Here is a 14,927-nt window from a genome sequence, read left to right on the forward strand (position 1 = left end):
GAGTAGAAACAGCCACATGGGATACGTTTTTGGTAAAACAAATCAAACCGTTAATATTTAAAATTTAATTATTTTTCCAAATCTAACGGTTGCAAATCAGAGAACCCAAATTTAACCTAAATCTGATCTCTATTCTCTCTGTTCTCTTCTCTCGAGTCTCGACTCTCCTCTCACTGTCTCCACCATCCTCCTCGCCTTCTATGTCAGTTGCCGCTCCTACCACTCCCCCAGTGCCCTCAACAGCAACCACCACCATCACCGTAGCAACCACACACCTTGACGCCTGGCTGAAGTTGAACGGATCGTGCCCGGTTTCCAGGAACTTGCCGCTGCCAACCCCGCTATCCACGCCGCTCTCGGAGGTCGTTTCACTCTCGCAGACTCGCAGTACGCCGCGGATTGGAGGTGGAGGAGGTGAGAAGATTTATGGGTTTTTCTTTTCTCTTTGGGTTATTTCTTTTTCCGTTTCTTCTTGGGTGGTCGGTGGTTTGGGGTTTTGCTACACGAGTGGTTTTGGGGTTTTGCTACACGGGTGGCAGACACCACCACCACTCCGATGACTCCCACTCTTCCTCTTCTGCCTCCGATTCCTCTAGGTCCCCCAAATAAAACTGATTGTCTTTATTTTATTTTTGGATTTTGAGGAACATAGCTAAAGCTTTTAATTAATTAAAATGAAGAGCAAAGGAAGCTGGGATTGAAATTAGCGTTATCCCAGTTCTTATTTCGGGCTTGTGTATTTTGGTTGGGTATGTAATTACTGTGATTTTTTTCTTTTTTGGGGTTTTGTATTTTAGTTCTTGTTGGTTTTATTCGTTGTTTGGGTTGATGGGAGAACTTGGGTGATTGATTAAACAAAAAAAAAGATGTTATAAGAGATGGGTTAAGGTGAGCTTTTCATTTTCCTTTTCAATCTTTTTCTTGTTTCGTTGATTTCTATGCTTTGAAGTTTGAACAACCTGCCGACACATTTTAAAGTTAGGCTAATTAATTGTTGATTTAATTTGCAGTTAACAGTAATCTTGCTGGTGAGACATTTCTTTGCTGTGTTTATCGGTGGAACGGAAGATTACCCCCTTCACACTTCTTACTGTAAGTAGCTTGTTTTCTTTTTGCAGTTGTATTTTTTCAGGGCCATCTAAATGAGTCATTTGACCTGATCATCAAAATACTAGTTGTGTGTATGGTAAATAATTAACAGAGACAATGCCATAGGACTTCAGTGTCAATAGCAAAACTTTTCTTCACTTCACATGCTTATAGACACAATATTCTATCAAAGATTCAATAACTTATATTCCACATATATTTATTTTCCTATATGATATTCTATGGAAGTTTGATATAAATTTTTTGTTTGAAGTTTAACTTGCAACATGGCAGATGCTGACGTCAATGAGTTGCAACTTGTTGATGAAAATACAATTGAGGAGTATGAGAATGAGGATGAGTTCGAAATTAGCCTAGGTGCTAATATAGATGACGAAACTTGTAGTGTTGAGGCTCCTGATACTGCTACATTAGGATTGGTTAGGGTTTCAAATACAGAAGAAGGTAGTTCAATGAATTCACATAAGAGAAAGGAGAGGCAGAAGACCTCTTTTGTTTGGAATCATTTTGTTGAAGTAGATGAAGGTGGTGTGAAAAAAAATCAATGCAAATGGTGTAAGACTAAATTAAAAAAAAAAACAAAATCTAGTACTACATCTACATTGAACAGGCATTTGAAAAGTTGTTTCAGTTTCATAGGATCCAAGAAGCAGAAGACTTTGACGGTTGATGCTAATGATAATGTTGCAAATTTTCATTTTGATGAGACTAAGGTGAGAGAACTTATTGCTCACATGATTCTTTATCATGAGTACCCTTTTATGATAATGGAGCATGTGTTATATAACAAGGTTATGAAAGCTTGCACACCACATTGGAGAAAGATTTCTCGGATTACTGCTAAGGCTTTGTGTTTTGCCACTTATGAGAAAGAGAAAAAAAAATTGAAGTTTTTGTTGAGTAAGGTTAACAAAGTTAACATCACAACTGACATGTGGACTTCATATCAAAATGCTTCTTACATGGTTGTAACATGTCATTTTATAGATGCAAATTGGGGTTTAAATAGGCGTGTGTTGAACTTTTGTCATCTTCCTCCTCCACACACTGGGAATGCAATTGCTGAGACACTGCTTAAATGTTTTAGAGATTGGGGTATTGATAATAAAATTTGTTCAGTCACTGTAGACAATGCAAGTGTTAATGATTTAGCAATAAAGCAGTTACGAGATGTTTTTAATAAAAGGAAATTGTTGGTTGTTGGAGGGAGGCTGTTTCATGTTAGATGTTGTGCACATGTAACTAATTTGTTGGTTAAAGATGGGTTGACCGAAATTAAGCCAATTGTTGATTGTGTTAGGGATGGTATTAAATACCTAGTTGCATCTGAATCGAGGCTACTGAAATTTGCTGAGCATGCATCGAATTTGCAATTGTCTAAGAAAAAACTGTTTTTGGATGTGCCTACCCGTTGGAATAGTACCTATATGATGTTGGCAACTGCACTTGAGTTTAGGGAAGTTTTCCCTTTGTATAGTTATAATGATAATATATTTACTTGGGTGCCCTCAGATGAGGATTGGGTTAAAGTTGAATATGTGTGTGAACTCTTGGAGGTATTCAACCGGGTAACCAATATTGTATCTGGCAGTGACTATCCGACAGTTAATTTATTCCTTGCTGAAGTTTGGCAGATGAAGGAGGTCCTACAGAAGAAATCTAATGATGAAAATGAATACATTAGATCCATGGCACGCAAAATGAGAATCAAGTTTGATAAATATTGGGGTGAGTGTAATTTGTTGATGTCAGTTGCTGCAATTCTGGACCCAAGGTGTAAGATGATGTTGATCAAATTTTGCTTTCCAAAAATCTACAAAGATGATGAAGCTAAAACAAATATTAAGTTTTTTGAAAATAAAATGAAAGAAATTTATGCTATGTATGTCAATGAGCACAATGCAAACCTTGTGGAACATGATGTTCATAAAAGCTCTTCACATGGTGCTTCAAGTAGTAGTGTAATTTCTGAAAAAGAGTGAAGGTGGTAGGGATTTATTTGAGTCATTCCTTAGAACTACTGATTCAGTGCAGCAACCTATTAAATCAGACTTGGACACATACTTGGAAGAGGGTGTATTCATACCTGAGAAGGGTGTGGAATTTAATGCATTGGAATGGTGGAAAGCTAATACCTTGAAGTACCGTATTTTGTCTAAAGTGGCCAAAGATATCCTGTCAATCCCCATTAGAGCTTCACTAGCACCTGAGACAGTGGAAAAATTACTATGTGGGGCTGATTGGGTGAGAGCAATGTATGGGCTAAAAAGAGGTGGTTCGGTAAGTTTGAATTTTTCCTAAATTATTTTTATTATTTTCAGTTTCTTAATATCTTGTATTTGAACTAATTACTTTGCATTTGTTATGTTAGGTGGAGGATACGGATGATAGTGAGATGGTGGAGATTGATATGCCAGATGGAAAATAATTGTTATTGTACAATGTTGCATTTTAGTTGATTGTGTATGGAATTGTGAGGTGGAGATTAATATGTTATGTTTGTTTAATGTTCTTAAACATGTTAGTTGATTCTGTATGGATAACTGTAATGTTGGGATTAATCTGTAATGTTTGTTTAATGTCCTTTAGCATTTTAGACTTTTAGTTGATTCTGTATGGATGACTATAATGTTGGGATTAATCTGTAATGTTTGTTTAATGTTCTTTAGCATTTTAGTTGATTATGTTAGTTGATTGTGTATGGAATTGTAAGGTGGAGATTAATATGTAATGTTTGTTTAATGTTCTTTAGCATTTTAGTTGATTGTGTATGGAATTGTAAGGTGGAGATTAATATGTTATGTTTGTTTGATGTTCTTTAACATTTTAGTTGATTTTGTATGGATGATTGTAATGTTGGGATTAATATGTTGTATTTGTTTAATGTTCTTTAGCATTTTAGTTGATTTTGTTAGTTTTAATTGTAAGGTTGACATTAATCTGATATGTTTGTTTAATATTTTTTAGTATTTTAAGGTGCAAAATATTATGGATGATTTTTTTAATTTAATACATTTAAATTACCAAAAAACAAAAAACAAAAAAAAAAAAACACAGTCGAGCTCGAGCAAAATAGTCGAGCTCGAGCTCGAGCAGGGTACATACCCTGTCGAACCGAGCTCGAGCAGCAAAGTCAGGCTCGACTCGAGCTCGAGCTTGACTCCAAAATAGACGAGCCGAGCCTAGACAGCCAAAGCTCGCCCAAGCTCGGCTCGTTTACAGCCTTAAGTATGTGGCAGACCATGCATCCGATTAACATTTGGAGTAAAATATGGCCATAGAATTCTCGAGTGTCACTTGATATGTTCTTACCGAGGCATTTTCAAAAAACACACGCAAACCTTTTTTTTAAAAAGTTTTAACTCGGTGAAACATCGCCGGAGAATTTACCGAGTTTTGCTCGGTCAAATATCACTAAGGCGCTTTCCCAAGAAAGAAGAGCGTCCAAGTATGCCAATCTCAGTAACTAACAAACTTTTTATTCTACGCCTCGGAGAATATAGCTGCACTAAGCGCTTTTCCGAGGATCATCTTTTGGAAAGTATTTATAACACTTTCCACCCCCTTGGCGAAATATAGCCTGAGATTTTCCCCGAGCGTAACTCGATGATACATCGCTAAGGCGCTTTCCCAAGGAAGAGTTTGAAAATATAGCTGAACAAAGCGCTTTTCGAACTTAACCTTTATTCAAAAGGTTCTACATCGGAGAAATATAGCCGGAGAAGTTCTCGAACGTATTTCGGCTAAACATCACTAAGGCACTTTCCCGTTGATGAAGTTCATAAGCATCCTTACAACTACAACACCCACCGAGTATTAAGCCTTCATACCGAGCACTTTCCTTAAGCAAAATATACAGTTATTATGATTGAAAGTGATTTATTCACAAGCAGTGCATTCTCGGTCAAACATGCAACATGCTATGATATTAATTCAAATTTCACACTCGATTCAAGTCTTATACCTCATTAAGATTCCCATCAGTATAAATTGCAAGGTTGCTGAGATCTATCGGTATGCAAGGTTGATAACAAAAAAGCAAATTTCTTTCTTTCATTGTGAAGTTTTCTTTTATTTACAAGCTGAGATAGTTAGATACAAGAAAAAGAGATGTTCTCTCGGTATGTACATTCGGAAAAATCAAGAAGAAGCCGAGATGTCCCATTCTTCATCAGACACAGCTATTGATTCTTCCAAATCAACAGTTGGAGATTTTCTAGCAGTAGGACGTTCAGCAGCAGAAGAGGATTCTCCAATTGGGCGCTGAGCGAACGGGCTGAAGCCAAAAATAGTGATGCCTTTACAATCAGGCATCTGTTACTTACCGAGCATGGCGATTTTCGAGATGACTTCTTCGGTGGGAGGAACGTCTTCAGGTTTGATAGTGTTAAGGTCGACACCCTCGGGAGGATTCTTCGACCAACTGCGGAAAGTCTCAAAACCTGAGATGAAGCATGTGCCCCAACCGTAATCTCGGGCCCAGGAAGCGAAGGAGAGCTGCTTATAGAAATCCCGAGCTTTGTTGTTGTATCTGAACATTTGCTCCTTAACTCTCAGGAATTTTCCTTTAAAACCTTCAGCCCTCCTAACGGCAGTTTTGGCCTTCTTCTTTGCCGACTTTCGTCTCTTCTCCGAGGCCAGAAGCTGCTCTTCGGTTGTTTTCAGCTTTCCCTCAGCCACTTCAGCTCTGGTACACTCGGCGGCCGAATACTTCTGAGCTGTTTCCAACTCTTCAGCAATTTGATTGATTCGAGACTCAGCGGCTCGGTATTGAAGTTCGGCCTCAGCATGTTTTTCTTTAAAGAGAGCCACCTTATCGTCCAGGGCCGAATTGTCAATCAGCAGCTGTCTACTCCTAGCTCTCTCGGCAATCCCCTAGATGCTTTGCTTACGAATTCGAGAAAGAGCTTGAGAGCGTTGGTCCTCCAAATCTTTAATTTGTTGTTTAGCAAGAAGGAGCTCGTTCCCTTGCTGGGCAGAAATTTCTCGAATTCAATTTAGCTCGGCCTCGGTATCTTCAAGTTTTTTCATGGTGTTCTCAGGTTCCAAGGCCGAGATTTCCTCAAAACTCTCCTTGAGCCGGATAGCTCCCTCCTCAAGTGCTGAAAAATCAGCTTGCAGGCTTGCATGCATACTTGGTTCAACAACCAGCTTGGTTTCTAACTCTTGAGACCGGGAGATAGCTCCGGCACTTTGAGCTTCTAGGCACTGGATCTCGGCTTCGGCCTCTTCGCGTTTCTTCTTTATATTCTCAGCTTCCCGAGCTTGATTCTCAGCGGATCTTCGGTAGTGGAGGTAATAGTTCATGCTGTTCATCGATCCCTGAAAATGGAAAGAAGTTTATTAGAACAAAAAATATTATTGTTGGAAGGCAAATGCGTGGGGATATGATTACCTCGAGCTGATGGTACGGCATGTGCTCCATCACCTCCTTCGGGAGTTGAGTATTTACTTCCACCGGGTTATTGCCCGGGATTGCACCAGCCAGTAGAGCGAAGGGGTTCGCGAGCCATTTATCACCTAACCGAGTGAGGGGCTCCCCGAAGGTCCAAAACAGTGGCTCGGGTGTGCGCTCAGCCGAGGAATCGGCTGCCCTCGAAGACCCGGCAGGGCTCTCCATGGAAGTGTTTATTGGAGGCTCGAGAGGACTCTCCGCAGTCATGCTTGGCGGTTCACTCTTCACGGGTTGAGATGATTCCCCGAGATGTGGTGATGCTCCGCCAGCTAGGAATTTGATGCCCACTTCTTCTTCAGCAACTCCACCCATAGTTGCTGCAAGATCTGCATCCAATTGCTCTTCATCCTCGGACACTTCAACCACCTCTTGGACAAAGGCTTGTTCGGTGTCCATTGGCTCGGTAGATGCTGGCACTTGGTCGGCAGTCTCCGCGACCGAGGGACCAGAGGCAACTGGTTCTTCAACCTCAGGCCCACTGCCTGGGACTTCATCAGCTGAAGGCTCTATTCTGTCAACCTCGGGGTGTGAGAATGAAGGCCCTTCTTCGGTTTGTCCCGGGTGGATAACAGCCAGGGGTGTTGCGGCAGTTGTTCTGGAGAAGAACTTATTTTTATAGCCTCGGTAGGAGTGGTGGAGTGGGGAACATCTAATTGGGGGGTGACTTCCCGAACTTCGGTTGTCGGAATCTCAACCCAAGCAGGTGTGAAAGAAGAAGATGGAGGAGTCGTCTCGGTGAAAAGGGCGTCCTGAGCTGATTTGTCTTGTCTACTCAGGAATTCTCTGACTCCACCAATGACTTCTGAGTATGCCTTTATGTGGGGAGCAGTTGTTCCAGTTTCAGGGGCTCTCGGATCAGTTGAACTCCCGTTCCTCGCTTCTTCAGTCACGGCAGCCGAGTGTTCTATCACTCCTTCCGCTGCAGGTTCGGCAACGGGCCCCGCTGTCTGCTTGCTATCCTCGACAACCTTGGTTTTCTTCTTATTCTTCCCTGCAGTAGTCTTTACCCGTTTCTTACTCTTCTTCAAAGAGGGAATGTGAGGGTCTTCGGGCTCATCGGCAATCGTCACGGAGACTCTTGCGCTAACTGGAGGCCTCGCCGAAGGTTTCTTGAGAGGAACATCTTCAGCTTTCCTCTTGCCTTTCCCTTTGGAAGGCTCGACGGCCCTCGCAGTCGGTCTCCTTGGTACCTTGGCAGCTGGTACTCTCGGTGCAGTAGCTTCTACCAGCCTTGCAGGTACCGGGGTCCATAGATACCGAGCTTTATTCTCCTCAGTCATGATGACGTCGTAGTCCATCTCCAGAGGATAAAGCTCGGCGTGGTCCAATACGTCTTTCACACGCTTGTTCTCCTCCGGAGTTATGCGAGGTTCTTGTTGACCTGAAAGACAGATGTCAAAAATAGTTTTGCCGCAAAGGAGAAGTAAAAAAGGAAAAAAAAAAAAAAAAAAAAAACGAAACTCGGCTTGCCTCGGTTTGACGTGGAGGTGGTTTCCCGAGGGATGCTTGGGTCCCTGATTACTTCGGAAGGTGAAAACTCCCAATCCCCTTGGACGAAGAAAAGCTCCTCCTTCCACCCATGGTTGCTTGAGTAGGTACGCCTGAAGGTGAAGAGTTTCTTTTTCTTTCTGAGTTGGAAAGTGTACAGAAACTCAGTTCTGCAACACTTTGTCAGTCGGAAACTGTGAGAAATTCCACGACTGTGAGTGGATGGTTTGCCCCAAGTATCAGTGGCCAGGCAATCATGGAGGCAAAAAATACTCTCCAGGCGTTCGGAGCCAGCTGATGCGGAGCTATTCGAATATAGCTCAGTAACTCTTGGACTATTCTGGGGAATGGACGCCTCAGGCCAATACGGAACTTCTCCATATAGATGCAAGCTTCGTTTCTGTCCGCTTCAACTATTGCCCCAACACGGTCGGTGTCAAAACGCAGTTGAACTGAGTCTGGGATCTGACAGTCTTCACGGATTTTGGGCTCATCACGTTCGGATACCTTTGATGTCCAAGTAACCGGGTGTGATTCGCCCAGTTCCTTGGGAACATCTTGAACCCTAAGACTCATCAAGAACCGGTTGCAGAGGAATATACGAGAAAAGATGGAGAAGGAGAGTGAAGTCAAGGTAATGAAGTACGGGGTAGATTAGGAAGATGAGAGGTTTAGCCAAAGGAACAGACTCAACCGAATCTCTGAAATACACTATTTGAGGGAAAGGCTTGTGTGAAGAAGAACACTAAAGTTGAAAAGAGAAAGAAGGAAGTCGACAATCTCAGAGAGTAACAATGGCGTCCGCGAGGTAAAATGAAGAACGAACAGGGGAGAAGACGGCTTTTTAAAGGTTTTTTGGAAGAAACCGAACCGGTGCATTAAAAACCTCGGAGCTAGGGTTCGGCGAGACGACGTCTTTTCATTTCCTCTCTCGGCTCAGAAGTTGACGCGTGGTTGCTATAAAAGCTTAAAACCACCAGAAATTCGACATGTGGTCCTCGAAACTCGAAAGGCGCAGGTATGATGATAATGTTTCGGTTATTATTTGAAATTTGAAATTCAAATTTTCAAAACTTTAAGAGCCAAACGTTTGAAATTCGGAATCATGCTTGGTCGTTTGCATAAAATTTCCATATTCTGTTAGAATAAAGAAATTGGGGGGTAACTGTTGGGTCATAATTCAGCTGGGTTGGGCCTAGTGCAAACCAGCCGGCCCATTCCCAATACTCGGTCATTATTACTGTTCAAAACGAACTTATGTTCGGCAAGACAACTTTATTTGATTGTATTATCGACACTCGGCCATCAGGCTCGGTCAACCGAACCTAAGGTAGGTACCGAGTGTTACCCTCGGGAAATATTAGAAATGTCTGAACAAAACATTTTATTTACTGCTCCTCAATATATTGTCGACACGTGGATCCTCGGTAAATCCACAGTGTTAGATGAGCAGGTACAATTTGATGCCTATAAAAGGGGGGTCCCCTTTCACTATTTCGGTAACTTCTTTTCACCCTCATAAACTGGATATTCTCCTTAACATTCTGCTTATCCTTTGTCTCATTCATAATCTTCAAAGTTCATTTTTCTCTTAAACACTTTGATTAACTTAGGCATCAGAGCTTCCTCTGGCCGGACAACGCCGGCAACTTTGATCCCTTTTCTCTTTGTCTTTCATTCTCAATTAACCCTCGGTTATCAAGTATTACACAAGGCTCTTTCCCACGTCATCATTCGAAAAGCTGCTCAAACACTGTAGATTCTATTATTTGAATTAATTTTACTTTTCTCTTGTTAATATTCTCAGGATTTGTACATATCGTGCTATTGCATATTCTATTGACTAATTTCATTTTATCTTGTAGGTTGTGTTCTGGAAGTGGTATTTAAGGGGATGAAGGGAATGAGCCTTTATGGAAATTTTACTGTGTATCATGTAGTCGGTTGGCCAGAAGATGGATTTCGTTTATGTTTTGAAGATTGCATGCTTATTTGCCTATTTTGTATCCTTAGATTCTCAATTCTTTATTGGAAATAAATTGTGTTATATTGACTCTAAAGCGCAATTATTTTGTAAATGGTGTTATATTGACTCCAAACTTGGCTTCCTTTATTTTACATTTTTCTTTTTCTGGAATTAGCTTACTCGTATTACATCCAATGGAGAGTTGAGTTCCACATATTTGCAATGTCTTGGACTTGAAGATTGGTGGATCCGTTTGTTAATGAAGTGTATTTTTTTTTATTTGGAGCAACATATTCGAGTTTTGAAATCTTATACGAGTAGGAATATCCTCACGACGATGCAGGTTAACTTTGCTTTTATGTTGGTCCATTACGAGTGGAAACTTTATATAGAATGAAAATTTTATAATAAGGATCCACTTATTGAAATAAATAAGAAAACTACTACTAACATAATTGAATCAATAGTCAATTTGCAAAGGCTCTCTTGCACAACTTCTTGTAGAATAAGGAGACTTTGGAATATTCATAACTGCTACCGCAGTTCCCTCGCAAACTGTCAATTGAGATTACGTGTTCCCCGCTGCACTCCGTCATCTCAATTCTAAAATTCAAAATATTTATCTGCCCACCGGTCAAAACATAACAAATAGTTGCAATGAATCAATGACCAAATACTTGTACAAATCTTAATTCAACATGCATTTACACTTCGAAAAAACTCTTATCACAAGATTCACTGATCAAAACATAACAAATAGTTGCAATGAATCAATGACTAAATACTTGTGCTTATCTTAATTCAACATGCATTTACGCTTAGGAAAAAACTCTCACAAGATGGGGTTTTGCTCAACTACAAACAAAACGAAGGTTAGCAGTGAACATTCTGCCTGAAATTTCACATTTCTCCTTGAAGGATATACAGGTCTTTAGCTTTCCATTTCTTTTTTCTTGAATCTAGTAGCATGGGATAGAACACTGGTACATCCAACACAAGAAAGACGCTCGTGACAAATTGAACCCTAAAAGACTTCAAGATGGAATACCTGCGCATATTAACAAGAGAACAGTAAAATTAATTCAAATAATAGAATCTACAGAAACTTTATATGACCAAAACAAAACTGTATCTCACTCAGGCATTTTGACAAACATCATACCTACGAATACAAAACACAACCAGCCAAATAAATCTAGAGATCTTTTGACAAATCACGAAAGAAAAAGGGTTTTGATTATACCCAAAATTTCCATAAATCCACCCAAACTTGGAGGAACGAGAGGGAAAGAGATGTGCCGTGTACGTACCTTTATTTTTTCTTAATTCTCCTCCTTTCTCTTATTTCACGCTGATTTCTCTCTCCCTCTCCAGGTAGACCACGGCCCCCTTCGGAAACCCATTCGACGACGTGCTTGTCTCACCGTCGTCTGGGTCGGTGAAGCTGAGATTTTTTTTAGCTTGGCCTGAGGAAGAAGAAGGGAGCGGCAGAAGTGGAGTTTTTTTTGGGTTTTGAAATTTGAATGTGAAGTGTTTTTTTTGCGATCCTAACCCTCATCCCAAACATGCTGGGCTAGAAATCCAGCAGAACCACCTCATCCGCCATTGTCAAGCAATGAAGCAACTTGGGGAGTAAAGAAAAGTGGGATAGTCTATAGAGGCAGCCAGCAAAAAAGATGTGGGAGTGGGACGGTCCTCGGAGTATGCGCTCGGTTGTGTCAGGCTTTTACTTATATAAAATCAAGGTTTTGTCACTAGGCCTGTAAATGAGCCAAGCCGAGCCGGGTATTAGCAAACTCGGCTTGGCTCATTTAAGAAAATATTTAGTCGAGCCAATCTCGAGTTCGAGCCGAGCTGAGAACCCTTGGCTCAAGACCGGCTCATTGGAAAAATCTTGTGCTCAGGATCGAGCTCAAGATCGTTTAAAATTGGATTTCGAGCGAGCCGAGCCCTTGGATAGCTCGACTCGGCTCGCACCTCGTTCTCGTTAGGTAAGAACCTCATGCAAGCTCAAGCTTGGCTAATAAGCTGGCTTGAAAATTTTATTTTTAATAAATCAACTTTACTTAAAAAATTGATTTATTTTCACCATTTAAAATTCAAATGGTTCAACAGCCAGGGCATTTTAGTTATTTACTCACAGCCCACCAGGTGGCAAAGACTTAAACGGTTGGCTTAGCAAACGTTGGGCCATTCAATTTATAGAAGTGAGATGATATAGTGTTTGCTTGTTTTTTCGATGTGGGACAAGGAAAAGCTTCACAAGTATAACACGCCCAAACTCTATCCCTCTGTCTCGTCCTTTTCTCTCTCAACTCTGGTTCTCACTTCTCTCCCTCTCGCTCAACTTCACTTCTCAGCCCAACTCTCTCTCTTCTGTAATTTCACAATCTCCCTCTCGCTCAACTTCACTTCTCTTTTCTCTCTCAACAAGTGTGTTGTGAGTGAGAAAAAAGAGCAAGTAACCATCAACCACCACAAATGCTCTCTTGGTCCCAACTGCCACTACAACGTTTAGAGTTTTTTAATGGTGTTGGGACGAAGATCAGCTTGCAAATATTGCCCTCCTCCATGATTGAGAAAAGCAAGTATTTTTTATGCTCTGGTCTAAGTTCTGTAGATATAGGAAGAAAAGAGGAAAGCCAGATTTAGTTGTCGGCAGATAAGGTTGAAGAAGGAATAAAAGAAGAAGAAAAGAAAAAGATGAAGTGTGCTGGACGTGGGAGACGAGGAATGAAAAAGAAGAAAATAAAATGAAAGAAAGAGTGAGTGGCATGGGGGAAGGTGGGGGAAAGTGGAAAGTTTTTTTTTTTTTTTTTTTGTCTGTCCTTCCAGGCAAGCGAGCAGCAATGGCTGACCACCTATGACAAAAATAATCAATTAAATATAAGCCCAAAACGACATAATTTTGACTAAGAAATGGTTTAAAAAATGGAATTAAAAAAAGTTGTTATTATATATGTATAATTATAATTTAGGGATAAATGTAAAATTGGTCAATTTGATTGGCTTAAATTACAAATTCCATTATATAATTTGTTATTAAATAATCATATGATTTAATGATCAATAGATCATGTGATATAACCATATAAATTCCAATGACAATACATTAATATTTCAATTGTGGTTATAAGTAACACATTGTTGAATCCAATGTTAATTACTTACTTTGATATTATACGAATGACATTATCATTGTACATGAATACTATGATTAAGTATTTGAATTGAATTGTCATTGAATCATATGATTAAGTATTGATCTTATACATTGTTATTATTCAATATATATGTATAATTATAACTTATAACATATGTGGACTTATAACATACATGGAAAGTTGGAACAAAATTTCTAGATACTTAATTATTGCATTAGTATCAATTTGTATACTTTTTTTCTTTTTTTTTTTATTGAAAGAGGGAAAAGGTTACAAAGGGAATCTTTTCCACTCTTGATCCGAATGGACAAGAGAATAGATGATCCTATGGGAATGCTTCCAAACACTAGGTGGGAAGCGGCCCATAAGTATCAATTTGTATACTTATGTCATATATATATATATATATATATATATATATATATATATATATATATATATATATAATTTGTTATTAGATATTCATATGATTTAATGATCAATTGATCATGCGATATAATTATGTAAATTATAATGACAATATATTAATACTTTAATTGTGGTTATAAACATCACATTGTGGAATCCAATGCCAATTACTTAATTTGATATTATACGAATGATATTTTCATTGTACACGAATACTATGATTAAGTATTTGAATTGTCATTGAATCATATGATTAAATATTGATCTTATACATTTGTAATATTCAATATATATATATATATATATATATATATATATATATATAAAACATACAATAGAAGTTGGAACGAAGTTTCTAGGTACTTAATTATTGTATTAGTATCAATTTGCATACTTATGTCATATTATATATGTATAATTTGTTATTAGATATAATCATATGATTTAATGATCAATTGATATTTGATCATGTGATATAATCATATAAATTATAATGATTAATGACAATACATTAATACTTCAATTATGGTTATAAGCAACACATTGTTGAATCCAATGCCAATTACTTAATTTCATATTATATGAATCACATTATCATTTGTATATGAATAATATGATTAAGTATTTGAATTGTAATTGGATCCTATATAACATAAATTACTTAATTACTATTATATGGATTTAAATTTATATAACTATTTTTTTGTAATATATTAATATATTTTGTATATATATATAAAAGATCTATTAACGAGCAAACGAGTCGAGCTAATGAGCCGGGCGAGCTGAACGAACTCGAGTTAAACGAGTCGAACTCACGAGCCCCCGTCGAGCGAGTCGGGTATGTGTCACTAGCTAATCGAGCGAGTTTCAATAGTAACGAGCGAGCTTGTACAGTGTCGAGCTCGAGTTTGAGTCAAGCTTAGCCGAGCGGGTAGCGAGCGAGCTGTCGAGTGTGTCGGCTCATTTACAGGCCTATTTGTCACAAGCTGTGAAGATGATGCTGAGTGGCAGATATAAGAAGCTGATGATGTGCTGAGCTGTATGATGATGTGCTGAGATGGCAGGGTGTGAAGATAATTTCACGTGCATTAGCTTTCAGAGAGGAGTAGTAGTTAAGTCTGTTAGATGTTAGAAGGAAGTTGTAAGACAGTTAGGAGGTTGTAAGCTTGTAAGAGAACTATAAGTAGTTCTCTCTTCATTTTGTAAAGTTAGCTTTTGGATGGTTGTAAGTTCATTCTGAACTTGGAGGTAGAGCATCCTTGAAATGTTCATGGAGGTTAAGCAATCCTCGAAATTGCTTGTTCAATAAAGATCTTCCCAATTCTTTCTCTTT

General features: G+C 39.1%; 1 long non-coding RNA gene and 1 pseudogene across 1 annotated transcript; one reads left to right on the forward strand and one right to left on the reverse strand.

Annotated features, from left to right (window-relative positions):
* Positions 1-200: 200 nt before the first annotated feature.
* LOC148589886 (zinc finger BED domain-containing protein RICESLEEPER 2-like) lies at positions 201-3,538 on the forward strand (annotated as a pseudogene).
* A 7,165-nt stretch (positions 3,539-10,703) lies between these two features.
* LOC148589887 (uncharacterized) lies at positions 10,704-11,703 on the reverse strand. The gene is made up of 2 exons (XR_015911986.1): positions 11,330-11,703; positions 10,704-11,067 (listed from the first exon to the last, which is right to left on the reverse strand). It is a non-coding gene; the product is annotated as an uncharacterized LOC148589887 (long non-coding RNA).
* Between the last annotated feature and the right edge of the window lie 3,224 nt (positions 11,704-14,927).

Source organism: Corylus avellana, chromosome 1, assembly GCF_965113065.1.
Source record: "Corylus avellana chromosome 1, dhCorAvel1.hap1.2, whole genome shotgun sequence".
Lineage (NCBI taxonomy): Eukaryota > Viridiplantae > Streptophyta > Magnoliopsida > Fagales > Betulaceae > Corylus > Corylus avellana.